This window comes from Solanum dulcamara, chromosome 8 (assembly GCF_947179165.1).
Source record: "Solanum dulcamara chromosome 8, daSolDulc1.2, whole genome shotgun sequence".
Taxonomy (NCBI): Eukaryota; Viridiplantae; Streptophyta; class Magnoliopsida; order Solanales; family Solanaceae; genus Solanum; species Solanum dulcamara.
Window position 1 is genome coordinate 14,440,392 of NC_077244.1, and position 24,718 is coordinate 14,465,109.

Here is a 24,718-nt window from a genome sequence, read left to right on the forward strand (position 1 = left end):
ATGGATCACAAAAGTCTCTAATACATATTTAAGTAGAAGGAGATGAATTTGATGCAGAGAAGGTGGCTAGAGTTGCTGAAAGATTATGATGTTGACAGTCTATAGCACTCGGGGAAAGCATATGTTGTATTACATACACTCAACCATAAATCTATAGGTAGCTTGGAAGATTACCACCAGAACGGAAGGAGATAGTCCGTGAGATTAGCCAATTAGCTAACCGTGGAGTCTATTTTGCTGATTTCGATGATGGTGGAGTTTCTGTTCGAGGAGTTGCTGAATCCTCTATTATGGGATAAGTAAAGCGACGCCAATACAAGGAACCTATTCTGGCATATCATAGGGATGCAACCCTTCAAAAGGAAAAGACCCCATTTGAGATCACACCTGATGGAGTGCTGAGGTATAGAGGCAGATTATGCGTACCTGAGATTGCAGGGCTACAGCAACAGGTTATAGGGGAAGCATACCATGCCTGTTATTCTATTCATCCATGGTCAACAAAGATGTATCATGAACTCAGATGTTTATATTGGTGGGATGGCATGAAGAAGGACATAGCCAAGTTCATAGCCTAGTGCCCGAATTGCCAACAGATTAAGATCGAGCATCAGAAGCCTGGTGGACTATTATAGGAGATGGAAACCCCGACTTGGAAATGGGAAGAAATTAATATGGATTTTATTACAGGCCTACCTCGCACTCTACGGAGGTATGATTCTATATGGTTATTGTAGATAGGTTGACAAAATCAGTCCATTTTCTTCCAGTTAGGACTACTTATTCAGCCAAGGATTATGCAAAGTTATATATTAAGGAGATAGTAAGACTTCACAGGGTCTCCATATGTATTATATCGGACAGAGGAGCTCAGTTTATACCTAACTTCTGGAGATCATTTCAGGAAGGATTGGGGACACAGATGAGTCTTAGCACCGCATTTCATCCTCAGACTTATGGACATGCTAAATGTACTATCCAGACATTAGAAGATATACATTAACATCATATAGTCTTCTACAACAGCCCACACAATAATTACAACTTCACTTTAACCATTTAATTCCTTCATTCTCATTACATAATCCATGCCAATAACAACCAAAATATTATTACAATTCAACTAACCGACTTTAATTAAAATAGCCCATATGGCTTTAACAACATTCCAATGCCCACATACATAATTTCATACATCCAATTCACTTTTATACATTCACAACACGTCCAAATTCATCCTAAAACATATAGAAAATGATTAACTCTTACCTTAACAAGTTGGCTTCTTAAGTTGGCTGAAACATGTGGATTACACGTTAGGTCTTCTTACTGCTTCAATGATTATTTCACGTTGTTAATCACCTCCAATTGATCAAAAATTATCTTAGAAAATTTATATGGGGATCGGAATTTGGGAGCGTGATTTTCTCATCCATGAATGTGAGTTGCCATGGCTTGGACTCTCCTTCTTTTCCTCTATATTTCCAATGGTTGAAGATGAAAGAAATGAGCTTCTTAGTCATCAAATTGGGTATATATAGGCTGTCTAGGGGTTGGACACGTGTCCACCCTTATGACATGTGTCCATTGTTGACATGTGTTCCATTATCATCCACACACCAATCAGATTCTGCCACTTGTCTTGGTGGAGCCCACTTAGTGGTCTAATTAAGTTAATTAATCATAATTAATTACTAATCCCCACTTAATTCCTGTCACAAGTTTGTAAGTAGTTTCATCACCTACTTGCCCTTTTCATTTAAAATGTAGCCACATATTTTAAATAGGTGCATCACCTACTTGTTCTTTTCATGGGTTAGCAATTAATCTTACCTTAAAAACCCGTGTGATCCTTTCTTCTTAAGCTAGATGTGTAATCAAGTAGCTTAAATATGTAAGACATCTAAATCAGTAGCTTAAGAAAGTAGGTCGATTATTATGATAAATTATTTGTCCTCGAACCCTTTTCAAATCCTTCCAAACCTATTTCAAACCATCACTACCCATATAGAACTAGTCTATGCAAAATATGAGATGTTACATCCTCCCCTCAGTATTATTTTGATAAAGTCATGGATAACATGGATCACATAGCAGCTTTAGAGGAGCTTAAAAATGTTCTAATATACAAAAGTATGGGATATAACAGAAACTTTTGTTCGTGCACCACCAATGAACTCAGCAATTCATCAATGGACATATTGCCAGTATCCTTTGACTCTTCAATAGATAGGACAACATATGTGAACTTCTCAGTTAGGGTTCACAGGATCTTTTCAACAATCTTTGAGTCAAGCATGTCTTCTCTATTGCTTCGCATCTTATTAGTGACTGCCATCACTCTTGCAAAGTACTCAGCGATTGTTTCATCTTTCTTCACTTCTAGAACTTCAAAATCTCTCCTTAATGAGCTAAGAAGTGATTTCTTCACCTTTATAATTCCTCCAAACTTTCACTTCATTGAGTCCCTAATAATCTTGGTTGTGCGACGATCCAAGGTTTGTTCAAAGATAATTCGATCAATTGCTTGAAACAAATAATGATTCACTTGGTGATCCTTGATTCTAGCACCAGATTCGGCTCGGTTATTGATAGAGTGAATAGATCTGCCATTTCTTGTATCTATTCATTGATAAGAAAAGAAAAAATGTGAATAGAGATTGGATTGATGAGAAAATAGAATCTTGGGTCACGACCAGTGGTTAGATTGATGATGAAGAAAGAGAATTCTTTATTTCTTCAATATGTGCCTGTTGCGCCTCAGTCAGATTCGTCCCTACTCTTGGTTCTTTAAAACCTATTTTCACAAAGCTCCAAAGACCTTTTGCCCTATGAAAATTTTCCATCAGTTCACTCCAATGGTCATAATAACCATTGAAGTGAGGGATCTTGGTTAGAGTCTTGTCTTCACTCATTCTCTCGTTGCTTAATCACTCAAAAATTTCTACTTCTACAAGCCCAATGGGGGCTCTGATACCAATTATAAAGTATTAAAAAAACAAGAACACAAATAATTGGTTTTTAGTATGATCAGTTTATTGAAAAATAGCTCTTGGCTTTATAAAGTATACAACTAACAATAATAAGAAAACTCAGTTCACATATGATTAATAAAAATAGCATAATACTCTAATAATTCAGTAGAATAGGTCTTTATTCCAACAGTCCTAAAATCAAGTAACCACTTCCAACACAACCCACAACCCCTATTGATAAATTTATTGTTAATCCTATTTAGTGATATATTAGCGGCAGATTATCAAAAAGAATTAGTAGTTATGAGCAATTTAATGGGAGATTAGCGATAAAGTTTTTAACTAATTCTAATGTAGTGAATAAGTGAATCTTCTACATGGAGTGCCAGGTTCAAATCTAAAATATTCACAAAAGGTGAATCACATAATATCACTTCTAAGTTGCATCTTCATCATCTCCCAAAAGTTATAATCATAGGCATGGGCTATTACCTCCGATCGTGGTTGGACCTTTGAACAACTAGAGGAGAAACCTTCCAGATCCGAAGGGAAGAAAAGAAACAAAACATGAACCACATGGCATCAATTTCAAATCTTAATTCATAAAGCACTCAAATCAATTTTCAATCACAAACAACTTTGATACTCAAATTTTCGTAATTCAAAATTTGAACAACACGAACCAACAAACAACAAACAATATTGTAGATAAATTAGTCTAACTTGAATGACCTTTTTGATACAGAATAGGAATAATTTCATAGACCTCCCCTCAGATTTTGCTCTATCACACTAACATCTATCGTGGTTTACAATATTTCACTTACCTCCCTTGTTCCATATTTTAAAATAATTTATTTTACCTATTTTTCATTAATGAAGAAGAATTATAACTTGACTAATTCATCCTTATTAATATACTCTTATATTTAATTAATTAAATTTTATTGCACTTCGATCTTAGAAAAAAATTGGATTCACCTAGGGGTTTCATTTAATTTTCCAGTTACAAATAGTGAAAAATGATCATATTAGCCTTTGTACTTTCACAAAAAAGTTATGTTTGCCCTTCTTTATATATTTTTAACATATTTCTCATTACCATCAAACTTTAGGATCATATTTATCCTTGTACTCTAGGAAAAAAATTATATTTATCCCTATAACGTTAAGTTTCTATGTCTTCAACATATTTGCTCTTTATATATATATATATATATATTCTTGTACTCTAAAAAAGAATTATATTTAACCTTACTGTGTTAAATCCTCATGTCCCACCTTAATTTTCCTATATGATGCCTACATGACACATTTTTAAAATTAAATCTATTAACCCATTTTCACTCGTCCGACCCACTAAATATGAAAATTAAAAACTTTATTGTTCATTCACAATGGATATGATTGATAATTATAGAGAACTTTGATGGTAGTATGTTAGCTAGACCCATTTTTAATATTGATGGGTAATTAATCAATTTAGACCCGATTCTCCTTTGTATTCATTAATTCAAAAGGAAATGCACAAGTACCCACATTTAGATCCGCCAATTAATTTGTGTCCCCTCTTAATTATTTTATTTTTGCAAGTTGTCTGTTTTGGGAACAAGTTCAGACGTATGTGGTTAAAAGTTCAATCATGTGAAGACCAAGACATTTTTGCTTAAAGTTTGATATTTCTTGTCAAGATCAACTTTTCAAATATCTTTTGTTGGTGAAATTACAAGATTATAAAAATACAATTGAAAAATAAAATGAAGAATAGATCTCTTCAGGCTGAGGTGCATATATCTCACTTTCTTTAAGGAGATTCAAGTCCACTATAATAAATTTTTTCACTGATCCAACAGTAGTCCTCTTGACTTGTCCCCTCTAGGATACAACAACCTAATCACAAAGTAAAACTCAATAAACTCTGTACAAGAGTTGAGTCTAAAGCTCCACAAAAAGAACATCTCCTTTCAACTAATAAGAACTCTCCTTTTGACTAAATTTTATGGCCTCTATATTTTCTTGTGTCTAAAAAATAAAGTAATATCATCTCTATTTATAGATGAGAAAGTCTTTCTAGCAATGAATAGAAAGATATTTGTGAAGTAAATAGAAAATATAAATGGCCAAGAGGTTATATAAGTTACTAAGGTATAGTGATCGAGTAATGAGGGAAATAATAAGAAGAAAACCAAATGTGCACTAACGTATACAAACACCATCAATAAAGAGCAGCACTAACATGCTCTAATGAGACAATGAATTGCTCTTTCAAGTCCTCCAACGGAAAGAAACAAAAATGGAGAACAAGCTGCACAAAGAGACATTCTATTGACACATTTAAATAATATTAAAATATTAATAAATCAACAATTCCCCACTCATTTTAATATTATATAAGAGATTCTATCTGCATAATGAAGGTGTGTTCTGCATTGAACCTCCACTTAGTGAAATAGTAACTTTTACTCCAGTGTCGTAGTGGTCTCAGACTTGAACTATGACTGCTTAAGGGAAATAAAATATCAGTGCTCACACATAATAATCAAGGTATTGACATGAGCCTTCTAAGCCATCACATTATGGTCTTGTGATATCCCAGTTTTATGAGTGCTTTTAAGAATAAACTCAATTCTCATAAGAAGCGGCCTACTTCCACACTCACATAGGTGAAATTTATCGTGGATTCTCCTGCAAGTTTAACACTCCAACCATACGGGCTACAGAATTTCATTAAGAGTTTGTAAATTCAATCTCCACAAATCACTACAGGAAATAATGCACTCACATCATAGGGAGAGATTAAAAAATAGTGCATTTTTTCACAATAAGTCATCATATGATTCGTCTTTTCCATTGAAACTGGTTATAGGATCTTTAGTTCCAAGGTTGGGTTTCCTCATATATGACTCATGGATTTATAGGTTTCAATCCCACCCTCTCGGTGTGTTCCAGACATTTTCTCTTATTAAGGCCTTAGTAATAGGATCTGCAAGATTATCACAAGATTTGATATAATCAACTTTAATGGTATCACTTGTTAAATACAATTTTACATTACTGTTTCCTTCTTATAGGTATGGATTTACCATTGTAATAACGGTTTTGAGCTCTACCAATTAAAGAGCACGGTGCTATCACAATAAATTAAAATCGAAGGAATTGGTTTTTTAAAATAAGGTATTTGAAATAATAAATCTCTAAACCAATTCACTTCCTCACTAGCTGAAGCTAGCAATTAGTTCAGCTTTCATGGTATAGTTAATAATTATAGTTTACTTTTTTGATTTTCAACAAATAGCACCACCACCACAACAACAACAACAAGAAGCTCAGTATAATCCCACCATGTGGGGTCTGAGGAGGGTAGAGTGTACGTAGACCTAACCCCTACCTTGAAAGGTAGGGAGGCTATTTCTGAAGACCCTCGACTTAAGAGAGAAGAACAAGAGAAGAAAAATAAGAAAAATAAGACATAGGTCAGTAGATCCAAGCATATCGAAAATAATATAAAAATATGAATAATGAGAGCGAGAAAGTCAGGGTAGGAAAGACCGGAAAGAAAGGAGCATTAACTACTATAGATAAATAGGATACCCAAAGTAAACCGGACCAACAAATATAAGTAGTAATCAAATGCAGAAATCAAACGAACAAATAGCACCACCAACCAAAGTAAAAATGTAACCAATAGTAGAACATGAGTCACCTAATAAAGCATTCCAATCAGCAACAGAAAATCATTCAAGTACAACAAGATATTTTTATAGAACAAACCACAAGTTTTTGTTCTAATTAAATATCTTATAACTCTAATTATAACTTGTCAATGTTGATTACCTGGCTTGCTTGTAAACCTACTAAGTACTCCTACTGCAAATGCAATATCAAGCCTACTGCAATTAGTAACATATCTCAAACTTTCAATTAAGCTAGCATATTCCTTTTGATTTATCACATCATTTTCACTTTGAATAGTAAACAAGTGTACACTTGAATCAAAACAAGTTAAAAATATTGTCAATCAAAAAAGTAATTATTTTTTTCAAAATTTTCTCAACACAGTGTGACTGGTCAAAAATATTTCATAACATGTGTCACGCCCCGAAAGGGTAACCTAGGCATGGTCGGCACTCTAAACCCATCTCTGGCCTTCGATAGAACCACTTGGTCTCATCACTCATTCGCTCATCAGCGAAATACTTGAGTGAAAATAAGAATACTTTTGTGGGTTCGCCATCATCAACATGAAAAGAAAGAAATAATCCTTAGAAGAAGTCATTTCAATGGAGAACTACTCTAATTACATCATCAAACTCTGTCTATGAAGCCTCTAACACTACCAGACAGTGCCAATGACATGTCCATAGATGCCTCAAAAGAAACAGAATACTCAACAATAATAAAAGGATAAAGAGTTCATCCTTATAGAAGGACTCACCAAATAGCTAGAAAGTAATAATCTTCAATGATATGCATGTTAAGGATCTCTAACACCTATATCTGCATCATAAAACGATGCAGGTCGAATGACGTTAGTACATGGAATGTACGAGTATGTAAAATGACAGGAAAGTAAGGACAGATATAAAGAAACTCCTCTCAAGAAGACTTATCTCAGAACTCAACATCATCTCAACATCAACATATAATGCAAGTTTAAAAATAATAATAGTAATGCTTACTCTATTGGGAGTTTCTCTAGCCGACAACAATCATTTATGATCCAGTCATGATACAATAAATGATATCATTGTCACATCCATCCAATACCTTGCTAGGGTAAAGGACATCACCATCTTGGATCCAATCACCAAAGTCCTCATTTTGGGACTTAAGAGGCACATCTTCCATCATACGCGGGCTATGTAGTTCTAGGCTTTGAGTCAATTAAACTCTTATCCAACTCGATGCTCAATACTACTCCCAAAATATGTGCTCATATTAACCTCATCGTCTAGTATTATTGGACTTTTATTTAAAACATCAAACTCATCTCATCACCTCTTCATCAATTATTAAACTTCAAAACATCATTTACATCTCATCAAAACATCTTACTCAAAACATCATTTAATCCAAAGAATCAAATTCAGTTAAACTCAATTATTTTGCTTGTTCAAAACTCAATTATTTTGCTCGTTCAAAACTCAATTATTTTGCTCGTTCAAAACTCAATAAAATACATACATAGTATCTATTCAAATCACTCTTTTTGTCAATGAATATTAAAAGCCAACATCTTTACTCAAAACACGCGTAAAAATATTCATGAACATCAAATAAATTAGGGTTCATGGAAAAGTATCCACGAACAATAATTTCAATAATATGAGAGATAAAAATAATAATAATCTCAATGCATAAATATATCTAACTCAATAGAAGAAAAATTAACTCATTCAGAATTCAAGAATTAGGGTAAAACTCAACTATAACTCAATTACGATGAATTTAAATATTGAGCGCATGGAAGAACTCAATCCAATGCTATGAATAGCCTTACCTACCTGAAATTAGAAGTTTTACTCCGAATTGAAGAACTCAATGAACACCCTTGAACCCCTAGCCTTCTCTCATCGCCAGAGAATTTTGTGTACTACCCGAAATATAAGAATCACCGGAATAGTATTTCTACACTACTAAAAACTAAAACTATATTTGAGAATGAGTAAAGAAGTGTATAGAGACAAGGGTTGCTTGAGAAAGCTTGATGAATAAAATAAGGAAATAAGGTAGGTATTTATAGGTGTGGATGAGGGACCTACCAATAAATAAAAATAATTATAAAAAATGATCTTGAAAATTCAATGGAGAATTGTGATTTCATGGAAGATGTTAAATGGAGGACTATTGATGTCATGGGTGATGTCAAATGGATCTAGATATTTTTATGGTTGATGAGATGAACCTTCTTCTAATGAAATACCCTTTTTTGGAGCTGCATTTGAATAAGATAACTTCCTAATTAGGATTTGGTGTCTCATATGAATTGTAGCTCTAGAAGTCTACTTTCATATCGTTCATGAATCAACCAAATTGGAGCATCCTACCATGAGATATGACTTTTCTTCTACAAATTCTCCATTTCATCACAGCACCACGTCTTGTAAAAATTAATTTATTTAACTTACTTATCCTCTTAATCTTAAGATATGGTCTCACAAAATTTGTAGGTAATGACATTGAGGTTATTCGGAAATTTGAATTATCTAATTGTGACTATTCTATGAAAAGTTATGACCAATATACAGAAGCAGTATCAATTTTATCGAGAATTGAAACACCACATAAAATATTTAAGGAGGTGTTATAATATCTCCCCTTTGGGATCATTCGTCCTCGAATGAAGATAAAACTAGGGGACATGAATAACGAATATCATCAGTACATCAATTTCTCAAAAGTTCTGATACTCAAATGCTCAAACAACACTACTCAAACAGTCAGTGACTCAAACTCAAGAATACACATCGACTCAAAGGTAGAAGTAAGAAATATTACCTTGAATATCATCCTCGGAAGGCACAAATAGATGAGGATATTTAGCCTTTATATCTTGTTTAGATTCTCATGTAGCCTCTTCAACAAATTGATTTTTCCATAGGACTTTGACAAATGCCACTTCCTTAGTTCTTAATTTGCGAAAGTGACGATCAAGAATATGGACTGGAATCTCTTCATAACTCAAACTCTCTTTCACCCCAATGCTCTCAGTCGGTACAACAAGTGAAGGATCTACCAAACACTTCTTAAGCATAGAGATGTGAAACATGGGATGAATAGATTCTAATTCTTGAGGCAACTCCAATTCATAAGCTATGTTACCAACCCTCTTCACAATATGATAAGGACCAATATAGTGGGGACTAAGCTTTCTTTTCTTTCCAAATCTCATCACACCCTTCATGGGTGAAACTTTCAAGTATACCCAATCATACACTTCAAACTCTAAATCTCTCCTCCTAACATCAGTGTAGGATTTCTAACGACTCTAAGCAGTCCTCAACCTCTCTTGGAAGGTTTTTACCTTTTCCATATCTTGGTGAACCAAGTCTGGTCAAATAAACTCAACTTCACCAACTTTGAACCAACCAATTGGTTATCTACATTTCCTCCCATACAGAGCTTCATAAGGAGCCATATGAATACTCGAATGGAAGCTATTATTGTATGCAAACTCAATAAGAGTTAAATGATCATCCAATTGCATTTGAAGTTGATGACACAAGCTCTCAACATATCCTTCAAATTATGTATCGTACGCTCTGCTTGGCCATGTGTCTATGGTTAAAAACCAGTACTAAGGTTCACTCTTAAACCCAAACACTTCTAAAATGACTTCCAAAACTAAGTAGTGAATTGAGCTCCCCTATCTGAGATGATAGACAAAAGAACTCCATAAAGTCTAACAATCTCTCTCAGATATAGTTTGGCATAATCCTTTATAGTGTTTGTAGCCTTAACCGGCAAGAAATGGGCTGATTTGGTTATCATATCCACAATCACCCAACTAGAGTCATGTTGTTTGCGGGTTCGCGGTAAACCAATAATGAAGTCCATGTTGATCATATCCCACTTCCATTTTGGGATCTCTATATTTTGAGCTACTCCACAAAGCCTTTGGTGCTCAACTTTAACTTGTTGGCAATTCGAGCACTTGAACACAAACTATGTTATATCTCTCTTTATTCCACTCCAGCAGTATACTTCTCTCAAGTCGTGGTACATCTTTGTCAAACCTGGATGGATGGAATACCTGGGATTATGGGCTTCTACCATGATTCTCTCTCGAATGCCATCAACACTTGGAACACATAATCTCCCTTGATATATCAACACTCCATCTCCCCCTTTGGCAAAAGCCATTACATTCTGCTTGTGAACCTCGTCTTTCAGTTGAAAGAGAATGACTCCTGATCTTGCTTTCCTTTTACCTCTGCAACTAGAGATGATTCACCTCCATTTCGTACTATAGTACCACCCTCACTAAAGTCAATAAGTTGAACTTCCAAACGCGCAAGTCTATACACTTTCTTTTCCAACTCCTTCTTTTCCTCTTCCACATGGGCCGTACTCCCCATGGATAACCTTCTAAGAACATTGGCAACTATGTTTGCTTTACTTGGGTGGTAGAGAATGCTCATGTCATAATCCTTGAGCAACTCTAGCCATCTCCTCTTGTAATGACCCATTAGGCCATTTTGAGAACGAGTCCTCCTCCTATCATAGAAGACCCTTTTCATAAATTTAAGTTGAAAATTTTGGACCTTTCGGTAACTTCGGTTAATTAGTTGAGGGATAATTTTGGAGAATTAATTTAATTGGTGGGCTAAAGTATTAATCTATTTAATACTTATACCACTTTTCTTATATTTAATAAAATAGGTTAGTAGGGTTTATCACTTTTAGTACATGATTAATTTAGAAAAGAAAAAGAAGGAAATACATAATAATAATAATAATAATAATAATAATATATATAAAAAACATCTGATGGCATTAAGCCATCAGATGTGAGTATTAAGCAGCGGCGTGAAAGAGAATGAACAAACTGAAAAAAGAAATACGGAGGAAGAAAGAAAAGAAAGGGGAAAAAAATAAAGGAGAAGAGAAAAATAGGGATTTTTATTCCAAAGCGTCAAGGTAATTATTCTCATTCTTTTCATTAAATTTTTATGTGATTATGAACATATTTTTAGGGTATATTGGTGGAGAAATAACACTGAAATAAGAAAATATGACTCTAGAGTTCTTCACATAAAATCTTGATTTGGAGGTCGAATAACGATCCGTTTTAGCTGAAATTTGACATGTGAGTTTATTTTATCATGAGTAAACATAATCGGAAAGAAAATTTTAGATTTGACTTCAATGACTCGGGATGATTTTTTTGACCCAATTTTTTATCCAAAAATAAATATAGCAATATGGGTGTCATTGGATTCGTATTCTTATGAAGATTATGTATTTGAACAGATTTTGATCATTCGGAAGCATTATAAAAGGCTCAAGTTTTAAAGTAATTATTCAACTTAATTGAGGCAAGTGAATTTCTAAACCTCAGTTTAAGCTTGTAGATACTTGTATTTCCGTGTTATGTGTACTGGAGAGTAATGAGAATTGGACTGAGTTATTGACTATATGATTGGCCTTAAAATGGAGATGAGGGGTATAAAATGGTGATCTAATGACATGTATTGGAGGAATTGATATGTTTTGATTATGGGTTTATTTTGGACATGTGCAATGATATGTTGATGTGAGATAGGAAAAATTATTATTGTTGTCATGTTATTATCATGAATTATATGAACATGTATTGATTGCATTGGTTCTGACATATTGTGTTGATACTGAAAATGATATAAAACAAAAAAATTGGGTCACACGCTCTATGGCAGCTTTATAAAACAAAGGGGTCGAACCACACGCTCCGTGGAAGGATATAAATATTAAGGGAATGGGCTACACGCTCCATGGCAGGTTACATGGACAGAAATATCCCTCATGAGTTCTGAACTATAATTCAGCGGATGTGTACCGATAGGACAGACATGCATCATCTCATTGCATTGCATCGCATTTTGTAGATATTTGTGAATTTGTGTTCACCGCTTATTGCTCTGTATATGTTGAACTTGACCTGATATGATTCACTTGATGAGACTACAGATGAGTATTCGTGTAGAGTTGGGCTAGTTTTATGCAGGTTGTAGTTGAGGAGGTTCGGTTGGGATGACAGGAGTACTTGTATCTATTAAGCTTTGCTTAGTTTTAGTTATCCACTTACTGAGTACCATGTTGTTTGGTACACACCCCTTGCTTCTACACTTGTGTAGGTTGTGAACTCGGACTTGCTTGATCTCCTCGTGTTTTATACCACATCCGAGGCTATCATCTCGAGTGTTGAGGTAGCTGTTACATCCATCTAGAAGATACCTCTTACTATTTTATTATGATTTAGTCCTATTCTAGAGACAGAGACATTGTGACTGTATTTTCTTTCATACTCCGGTAATGTATTAGTGGCTTGTACACATGACAACCAATCTTGAGGGAATTTGAGTTTGTTTTATATATTTTTGATTAAGTTAAATTTTGATTTATTTCATTTTCTTCCACATTTATTTTCCGTTAGGTATTAGGCTAATTTATCTTAGTGGGTTGAGATGAGTGCCATCACACTCGGTTTTGGGTTGTGATACCTCTACCTCAAGTTTAGCTTTTTCTGATTGAATACATACTGCAAGCTCTTGTGGTCCGTGAATACATCCACATGTACACCATAAAGATAGTGACACCAAATCTTAAAAGACAATACCATAGCTGCTAACTCAAGGTCATGAGTGGGGTAGTTCCTTGTCACGACCCAACCCCGTAGGTCGCGACTGGGGTCCGACCTGGACCCCCTGTACACATATCTATCAGTTGTGGTTACATTGAACTGTAAATAAAACAATATCATGTAATAGAGCCCCACTAGGCGATAACATTTACATATACCTGTAGCCCTTTTTGTTTGTATCACAACATGACAAGGCACGCAAGCCGATAAGGCTGCCATAATATAACAACATGTACAATATATCATATAGACCCAGCTGAACCAAACTGACATATACAACCCATATATACGTGTCTGCAGACCTCTAAGAATATAAATGACAACATATGGCGGGACAAGGCCCCCGTCGTACCCCTGAATAGATAAAACAATTTTTATACATCCGTGGACAGTATCAAAAACTAGGCCCCGATACATGGAGCCTCTTCCAGCTGAGCTGCATGGAATCCTAAGCTGACGGACTCCCAAAACCTGTATCTGTACCTGCAGGCATGAACGCAGCCCCCCGAGAAAAGGGGTCAGTACGATATATGTACTGAGTATGTAAAACATAATATAATACAACTGGAAGCATATCTGATATAGAGAAATAAGGGATAAGATATCAATTCAGAAACCTGTACCTGTACTTTGTGAATTACAAAAATATGCATGTTCGAGTCATATCATATAGCCGGCCCTTTCGGGGGTCCGGTGAATCACCTCTGTAAAACCATCATGGCCCCAGTGCCATCACCACCTTATTACAACATATCATCATATATCTATACACGTATCCTGGCCCTCTATTGAGGGACTCAGGGAATAATGCAGTGAACTGTGCACGAAAACATATCCTGGCCCGGGACTCAGGGAAAGAAGTGTTACAATATACACGAGTAGAGTAGTGAGTAACTATATGCAATTTAAATCATTACCAGAGACTCAACAGAATAAGAAAGTTAAGCTTTTATTTGAGGACCCAAGTAATGGGGTAGTCATCTCGAGTGTCCCTTAAATGCCATTATGGGTTGTCTCAAAAGTAATCTCGGAGGCCCTGGACATGTATTAACATAGGGCCAAATCATTTATAGAATCAGAAACACTTATTACCTTATAGTCCTTAGGATGTAGAGCCTGTATATTTGTTACCTCTTTAACGTATAAAAGTTTCCAGGGAAAGTAGTTCAACTACTATAGGAGTTTAATATTCAGAAGTAATTAAGAGATGTTTAAGAGTGGAGTTACCTCGGAGTTCAGATCAGATTCAACTTACAACTAAGACAAGGACATGCCCCACAAGAAGAAAGAGAATAAGCTCTATATAGTCTGTACTTTCCTTCAGGTGATCTTCATATACATATTTCGTACCCGGCCCTTCACGGGGCTCGGTGAACCACTATGGCATTGTAACCTCATTTTCGTATCAAATACATCTTAATGAAAATGAGAGATAGCTTCCCATACATTACATTCTGACACATAGAAGCCCTACTAGGCAATACTTAATCTTCACAAGAACTCTAATACTGAACAGTGGATAGGGGTTATGAGGCGTACTCGAAATTCTGGGAATGGAATTATCCCCGCACTTCATATACAATTCACTTAAGGCTAAACATTGCCGAAAGGAAAGAAAGATAGTTGTACGAACTTATACCAAAACATGCCAAGAGAAAGCTTTACATACCTTGTCTGAATTATTCCTTATCCTGCTTGCCTCGCCGTCCTTTGAAACTATTCAATATGAAAGTAGTATGAATATCAACGCCTTTTACTTTCCATCACCCTAGGTTACATCTTAGTATTAATGGAATCTATTTCCTTAGTCGCTTCCCCGACTAGTTCTGTTATTCGCTAAGGCGTCGACGAAAATTGGGCAGCACCTCCCCTATAATGTGCCCTATTAGGTCCCTAAGACCTACAGCCAACCAAAAACAACAACCTGCATCAATTTGGACCAACAATATACAACATAAACTCCAAACGACTTATTCAAAGATACGGTAGCACAATAGGGCGTCTAGCCTTTATTTTGTAACGCCTTTCATTATACACAACGAGGGGTCGTGTGGATTCAACTAGCAGCACCCTAACCCAAATTAGAACCTATTTAGGCCCTGCAACAACATATCAAACCCCTGCAGCAGCACCTCACACGAACAACACTATCCTTCGACGACAATTTAACTATAGCGATTCCAATTTAGTTTATTTCGAACGTCGAGCATTTCTATGACATTCTTAAACTTCCAGCAGCATACAAGGGGTTTAATACACCATATAACAATACTATAAACTCCAATTTAAAAAGGAAAGGTCTTACCTTACGTTAAACTTGTCAAACTCGCCAAAACTATCCAAAATGTGAAATCTGGACAGCCCACTGTCTTATATTGTCGCTTAGTTTCGGAGGGGTAATTGAGGGAAACAAGATTTGTGGCCTCAATGAAAGTTATAGATATGTGTCTCAAGGTCACAAAAAATTTTGAATTACCCCTACAGCAATTTTGTACAAAAATATATAACCGAAACACCAACAGCAGTCCGTGTAAGATTTCCAAAACCAAAATCTGGGCAGTACCTCCTCTACACTTCATCACCCTTTTTATAGCTGATAAAAGTACAACTGGATTTTGGAGTATAAATTAAAGTTATATAACCATGAAATACCTTTCCAAAACATATTGAATCACCTGAAACGAAGATATACACAAGAAGTTATACCAATATTACTAATCACTGTCCCTTCCAAAAATGGGTTTGTTAACTAGCGTTTTCTCTTTAAGTTTCTCTTAGTTTTCCAAGTGTAGAACTGAAAATATAGTTCCGTAAGCATCGTAATATACATATATACACCTCCACATATTTTAGGAACGTCGTATATAATTAATTCACGGAGAGAAAATTGAGAAACTTACCTTTAAACTTCAAACGCCATGGCTGCCTCCCTATCTCTCTTTCTCACGTTTTTTTCTCTATGTTGGCTCATGTTCTTTTGATGAAAAACTGAAGTATATGATATATATCAACATGTATATGTGGCTTTAGGGTGTGACACGTGTCAGCCCCAAGAGGTGACACGTGTCCAGCCCCTATTGGGCCACCACACCTACATGTTCAAGGAGGGGCTGCCACGTGGCAGTGGGGCCCACCTCCCCCAAGCAGGTGGGTCACCTACTTGACCCCAAGCAGGTGGGTCACCTGCCTTCTTAGGTGCTGCCATGTGTCACCCTCCCATTGGCTGCCCCGCAAAAAAATTTTCTTTTCCTCGTGGATTCGTAATCTCGTCTCACTTTAAGAGCCTATGAAATCCTTGCTACGCAAGCTTGGTATGTAATCAAGTAACTCACGTATGTACGACTTCTAACTTAGTAGTTTACGTAGATAAGTCGAGTCCTACGACTCGTTACTTGGCCTCCAACTCCTTCCGACTTCTCTTGACCCTATTTTCAATCTTCCCTACCACGGGGTGTCCCATTCTCCCTTCCTTAGAGTCGTTTGATAGTGTCGTAGCGTATTCGGCTCACATGATAATGTCCAAGGAACTTATGAGACATTCCGAGTTTAAAAAAGGTGGGGTGTAACATTCCTCTCATGGGTCTTAAGCTTTCTGGAGGCATAGGCAATGACCTTACCTTTCTGCTTCAAACACATCCCAATCCAATTCTGGAAGCATCACAATAGATTACAAAACCATCCATTCCCTCGGATAGGGACAGTATTGGAGTAGTAGTCAATCTAGCTTTCAACTCTTAAAAGCTTTTCTCACAAGCATTAGACCATTGAAACTTAGTCTTTTTCTGAGTTAGCTTAGCCAATGGTGAGGATATGGATGAAAATCCCTCAACAAACCTCCTGTAATAACCAGCCAAACATAAGAAACTCCTTATGTTGATTGGAGAGGTGGGTCTGGGCTAATTCTTAACTGTCTTAATCTTTTAAGTATCAACTCGAATTCCATCACCAAATATAACATGGCCTAGGAATGCTATAGACGTAAGCCAAAACTCACACTTCAAAAACTTAGCATACAACTCCCTCTCCTTGAGAGTTTGAAGGCCACTCCTAAGGTGGTTAGCATTCTCACTCTTACTTCTAGAGTAGACCAAAATATCATCGATGAAGACAATTACAAACGTATCTAGACCATAAAAGTTGCAGGAGCATTTGTCAATCCAAAGAATGTAACAAGAAACTCAAAATGACCATAGCGGGTTTAGAAAGCCGTCTTCGGGATGTCACATTCTCTCACTTTCAACTGATGATAGCCTGATCTGAGGTCTATCTTAGAGAAGCATGTGGCACCTTGAAGTTGATCAAATAAATTATCTATCCTGGGGAGAGGATACTTGTTCTTTATGGTGACCTTATTAAGCTGCTGGTAATCAATGAACATTCTAAGGGAACCTTCTTTCTTTCTCACGAATAGGATAGGAGCGCCCCAAGGTGAGACACTTGGCCTAATAAATCTCTTATCTAGGAGATCTTTCAACTGTTCTTTCAACTCTTTCAATTCACTAGGAGCCATCCTATAAAGAGGAATAGAGATAGGTTGTGTATCAGGAAGGACATCAATACCAAAGTCTATCTCTCTATCAGGAGGGATTCCGGGTAGATCCTCAAGAAAGACTTAAGAAAACTCACTCACAACGGAAACTGACTCAAGAGATAGAGCTAGATCATTAATATTTTTGACTCGGACTATATGATATATTCATCCCTTAAAGATTAACTTTTTGTCCTTAAGGTAGAAAATAAATTTACCCCTAGGCACTATAGAACTCCCCTTCCACTCTAAGATAGGCTTATTTGGAAATTGAAACTTGATAATTCGGATTCTAAAATCAATTGAGGCATAATAAGCATAAAGTCAGTCCATGCTAAGAATCACATCAAAATCAATCGTGTCCAACTCAACTAATTCAACCATGGTATCCCTGTGATAGATTGACACAGTACAATCTCTATAAATCCTCTCAGCGAAGATAGACTCACCAATAGGAGTAGACATGTTGAAAGGCTCAAGAAGACACTCAGGAAGAATCTCAAATTTACTATCCAAGTAAGGAGTCATAAAAAATAATGTAGCATTTGGATCAAGTAATGCATACACATCAAAAGAAAGGATTCAGAGCATACCTAACAACATCAGGTGCATTTTCTTGGTCTTGGCGAATACCTATAGCATATAGACAGTTTGTTTACCTATAGCATACAGACAGTTTGTTCCCCCACTTGCACCTGAAGCTGCACCTCTATGATTAACTCTATTCTGCGGTGCTGCAGTATAAAACTGAGCTCTACTACCTCTATCTCCCTGTCTCTTCGAAGGACACTCATTCTGAAAATGACCTGTCTTTCCACATCCATAGCAAGCATTGGTTCTCACACGACACTCTCCTAAATGGAGCTTTCTACATCTAGCACATAGTGGCTTTCCTCTAGAACCTTGAGCCATACTTAATTGGGAATAAGAAACCTGAGCTTTAAAATTCTGGTGACTCAGCGACCTCTAATTAGGTGTAAAAGCACTTGTTGAGGAAGGTGAATAATTAGAAGACATCTTCTAAAAGAAGGACTTGTTACCCTTCCCATACTTTTTCTCGTTCTCATACCCAACAGACTTAGCCTTCTTTCTTAAGTGTTCCTCTCGGTCCTTTTTCTTGTCATCCTCAACCTATTGAGCATATACCATCAATCTAGAAAAATCCATGTCAGAAATCATTAGCATTGCCTTACATTGTTTCTTTGCATGTTTGCCTAGGCCAGAGACAAACTTCCTCATCTTGGACCTCATATGAGGAATCATTTCTAGGGAATATTTATACAACTAAATAAACTTCAAACTATACTCCTTTATAGTCATTCTCTCCTGCTTGAGGTTCACAAACTCCTCAACTTTTGCTTCCCGTAGATCTTGGGGAAAGAAATGGTCAAGGAAAGTTCTTTCAAACTTATCCCAAACTGCAGGTCCAGCATCCTCACCGCGACTCTGCTCCCACTGGTCATACCAGACGTTTTTCACATCCTTGAGCTGGTAGAAAACCAACACAACACCCTCAAACTCGGTAGTACGCATTACTTTTAAGATCTTTCATGTCTCATCAATGAAATTTTGAGGATCCTTCTCAACCTTAGACCCTGTGAAGACTGGCGGGTTCATCCTCAAAAAATCTCTAATCCTTGTAGTGGAAGATGACTCTTGAGAGCTAGATCTAGGAGTTGGTGAACTATGGTTACCCATTTAGGCAGCTACCAGATGAGTGAATACGGTAATAGCTCCTCTGAATTCTATCTCTGAAGTAGGACTAGTCTGAACAGTAGGTATTTGGGGTAACTCAATAGACCCTGCAGGTCATCCCTAGTCTTTGGTGAAGTCATCTCTGGCTGTGGAACCTTAGTGCTGGCAGCGTTCCTCTGACTGGTTGTACATTTAGGAGGCATGTTCTGCAATGTGTAAATGCACAAATTAGAAAGGAATTTTTATAGAGTTAAACTCTATCACATGAACTCAGATTATGAAAGAAGTGAAACAATTCCTAATGTCCTATAGCCTCCTGATTATAAGTGTGGTACATGGCACACCTATAAGCAAGACTCTACTAGACACAGTTTCATAGACACCCTAAGAATCTTGAACTATGTGCTCTGATACCAAATTTATCATGCCCCAAGAGGGTACCCTAGGCATGACCGTCACTTAGAAACTATCTTTGGCCTCCGAGAGAACCACTTGGTCTCATTACTCATTCGTTCACCAGCGAAAGACTTAAGTAAAAATAGGAATACTTATGTGGGCTCGCCATCATCAACATCAAAGGAAAGAAATAATCCTTAGAAGAAGTAGTTTCCAAGGAGAACTACTCTAATTACATTATCAAACCCTGTCTATGAAGCCTCTAATACTATCAAATGGTGCTAATGACATGATCATGTCTACCTCAAAAGAATAATAATACTCAATAATAATAAAAGGATAAAGAGTTTCTCTGAATACAAGAAGGACTCACCAAATAACTCGAAAGTAATGATATTCAACGATGCGCCTGTTAAGGATCTTTAATACATGTATCTGCATCATAAAGTAATACAGGTGGAATGACGTCAGTAAATGGAATGAATGAGTATGTAAAATGACAGGAAAGTAAGGATAGATATCAAGAAACTCCTCTCAGGAAGACTCAACATCAACACGTAATGGAAGTTTAAAAATAATAATAAGTAATGCTTACTCAGTTGCGAGTTTCTCTAACCGACAACAATTATTTATGAGCTAGTGATGATACAATAAAATGATGTCATTGTCACATCCATCTAATACCTTGCCAGGGTAAAGGAAATCACCATCTTGGATCCAATCATCAAAGTCCTCTTTTTGGAACTTAAGACGCATAGTTTCCATCTTATGCTGGCTACATAGTTCTAGGGTTTGAGTCAATTAAACTCTAACCCAACTCGGCGCTCAATACTACTCTCAAAATATGTGCTCATATTAACCTCATCGTCTAGTCTTATTGGACTTTTATTTAAAACATCAAACCCATCTCATTACCTCTTCATCAATCATTAAACTTCAAAACATTATTTACATCTCATCAAAACATCCTACTCAAAACATCCTTTAATCCAAAGAATCAAATTCATTTAAACTCAATTCTCTTGCTCGTTCAAAACTCAATAAAATACATATATAGTATTAATTCAAATCACTTTTTTGTCAATGAATATTAAAAGCCAACATCTTTACTTAAAACACGTATAAAAATATTCATGAACATAAAATCAATTAGGGTTCAGAAAAAGTAGTCACGAACAATAATTTCAATAATATGAGAGATAAAAATAATAATAATCTCAATCCATAAATATATCTAACTCAATCGAAGAAGAATTAACTCATTTAGAATTCAAAAATTAGGGTAAAACTCAACTATAACTCTATTACGATGAATTTAAATATTGGGGGCATGGACGAACTCAATCCAATGATATGAATAGCCTTACCTACCTAGAATCCAAATATATACTTTGAATTGAAGAACTCAATGAACAATCTTGAACCCTAGCATTTTCTCTTCGCTGGAGCATTTTGGGTACTGCCTGGAGTATAAGAATCATCGAAATAGTATTTCTACACTACTAAAAACTAAAACTATATTTGAGAATGAGTAAATAAGTGTATAGAGACAAGGGTTGCTTGAGAAAGCTTGATGAATAAAATGAGGAAATAAGGTGGGTATTTATAGGTATGGATGAGGGACCTACCAATAAATAAAAATAATTACAAAGAATGATCTTAAAAATTCAATGGAGGATTGTGATGTCATGAAAGATGTTAAATGGAGGACTATTGATGTCATGGGTGATATCAAATGGATCTAGATCTTTTGATGGTTGATGAGATGAACCTTCTTCTAACGGAATACCCTTTTTGGAGCTGCATTTGAATAACATAACTTCCTAATTAGGATTTGGTGTCTCATATGAATTGTAGCTCTAAAAGTCTATTTTCATATCGTTTATGAATCAACCAAATTGGAGCATTCTACCATGAGATATGACTTTTCTTCTACAAATACTCAATTTCATCACAACACTATATCTTGTAAAAATTAATTTATTTAACCTACTTATCCTCTTAATCTTAAGATATGGTCCCACGAAAGTTGTAGGTAATGACATTGGGGTTATTCAGAAATTTGAATTATCTAATTGTGACTATTCTATGAAAAGTTATGACCAATATACAGAAGCAGTATCAATTTCATCGAGAATTGAAACACCACATATAACGTTTTAGGAGGTGTTACAATATGTTCTAGTAATTTTTATTCCAAGAATAAAATTTGTCTCACCAAGATCTTTCATATCAAAATAGCTTCTAAGAATATTTATAGTTTCACCAATAACATTTATGTTAGAGCCAAAGATCAATAAATCATCAACATATAGGAAAATAATAACACGCAAATCATTTCAAAACTTATGATATATGTACTTATCACACTCATTTGTTTTAAAATCATTTTCAATCATGCAGAAATTAAACTTTTCATGTCATTGATTTGGTGCCTGTTTCAAGCCATATAGGGATTTAGTAAGTTTACACACTTTGTTTTCTTGGCCTGCTTCAACAAAACACTCGGGTTGTTCCATACAAATTTTCTTATTTAAGTCTCCATTTTAAAAAATAGTTTTTTCATCCATTTGATAAATATGCAAATCAAAAATTGTCGCTATAGCAATTAAAAATCTAATGGATGTAATTCTAGTAATCGGAGAAAAGGTATCAAAAAATTTTAGGCCTTCTAGTTGCTTAAAATCTTTAGCAACTAGTCTAGCCTTATATTTATCAATTGATCCATCCGATTTTGACTTTTTTCGCAAGATCCATTTGCAACCAATCGTTTTACATCCTCTTTTCAAAAAGTAGAATCATGTGAAGATAAAGCTTCTTGTAAATTGAGAGGTCATCTCCAACATTAAAAATATAAAAATTCCGATCAAATTTTGTTTCTACTCTAGCTCTTTTACTTCTTTTTAACTCAAAATCATCAATTGCTTATTTTTTTAAAAGCCGAAGAAGAAGAAGAATTAGGTAGTGACAAAATATTTTGTTCAATCCTTTGACCCTCACTATTTTTAGAATCAAAAGGAAATTTATTTTTATGAAAAATGACATCATCTGATTCTATTATAATATTATCTTCAAGATTAAAAAATTTATAGGTTGTACTATTTGAAGCATAACTAAGAAAATCACAAGTAGTAACTTTCTTATCCAACTTGGTAATCTTTAGAACCATTAGCCTCATCAAAGTTAGACAACCCCAAACTCTTAGATAATCCAAATTTGGCTTGTAACCTTTCCACAAGTCAAAGGGTGTCAGTTTAGACTTCTTATGAGGCACATGATTCAACACATAACAAGCAGTCAAAATAGTTTCACCCCAAATATTAAAGGTGCATTTGACTTAATAAGCATGACATTAAACAATTCAACCAAAGTTCTCTTTTTTCTTTCCGCTACACCATTAGACGCAGGAGAATAAGGATGAGTAGTTTCATGAATTATTCTCTATAATCTAACAAAAGAATTAAACTCATTTGATTCATATTCGCGGCCTCTATCATTTCTAATTCATTTTATTTTTTTTTTGAATTAATTTTCAACCTCACGGAGATAGATTTTAAAATTTTCAAAAACATCACTTTTAGTTTTCATTAAATAAATATATGTAAACTTAGAAAAATCATCAATGAAAGTGATCAAATATCTATTTTCTCCACGGGTTAAAATACTTCCAAGCTAACAAATATCAGTGTGAACTAATTCTAATAAATCAGTTTTTCGTTCAACTTAAAAATGAGGTCTTTCAGTGATTCTGGCTTTACTATAAGCTTCACACTTTTCAAAACTCTTTTTAATCACTGGGACTAATCATAAACTACTCATGATTCCCATATAACGATCATTAATATGACACAAACGAGCATGCCAAAAATTAATAAAAGAAAGCATATAAACAGAAGTAGAAACTTTACTTATTTCAGTACATTAGGTTTGAACACCCCATCACAAGCATACCCATTTTCCATAAACAATACTCTCTTTCACAATTATATATTGATCAGATACAATAATTTGTTTGAAGAGAAAACTAGACATCAATTTTTTTCTCATTAAGAGAATATAAAGTACATATTTTAAAGTTAACACCCTTCCAGAGGTAAAACACAATTCAACATCTTCCGTTCTAAGCACATGAATAGTGTGAGAATCACCAAGCATGATGGTTTTGGGCTCTTCAAAAGAAGTATATTTCTTAAACCAATCTTTGTCATAACAGATATGACAGTTAGTACCAGAATCAGCCCACCATCTATCAACATGCTCAACCATACTTATGTTTATAATCACCGCCACAAAAGACTCTTCGGTAACGTTTGCCTGAGGTGTATGACCATGTTTTCAAAATCTGCAAAATTGAGAAATATGTCCACTCTTGCCACAGACAAAACACTTTCCCTTATCTTGATTTTTTTGATTTTGTGCTTGGTTATTTGCACCATTAGTTTTCTTGGTAGGTCTGCCTTTATTTTTCTTAAAATTTTTCTTCTTACGCTTCATATAGGTATTTTTGTTAGATTCAGGAGTAGTATTATTTGAAGTAACTAAAATTTACCTTAGTTGTGATGTTACTCTCTTCTGATTGTAAAAGTGCATCTTGGCCTCTTGCCTCTTCTTCCATACTGATTTTCATTATAAACGTCTCAAGAGAGGTTCCTTTTGTTTGTAACGCATAGTTTTTTAAAATTCCTCCCAAGAAGGTGGAAGTTTATCTAATATGCCACAAATAATAAGGTTATCTCCAATTTTTGCCTCCTCGGACCTGAGCTCCCCAACGATCACTATGAA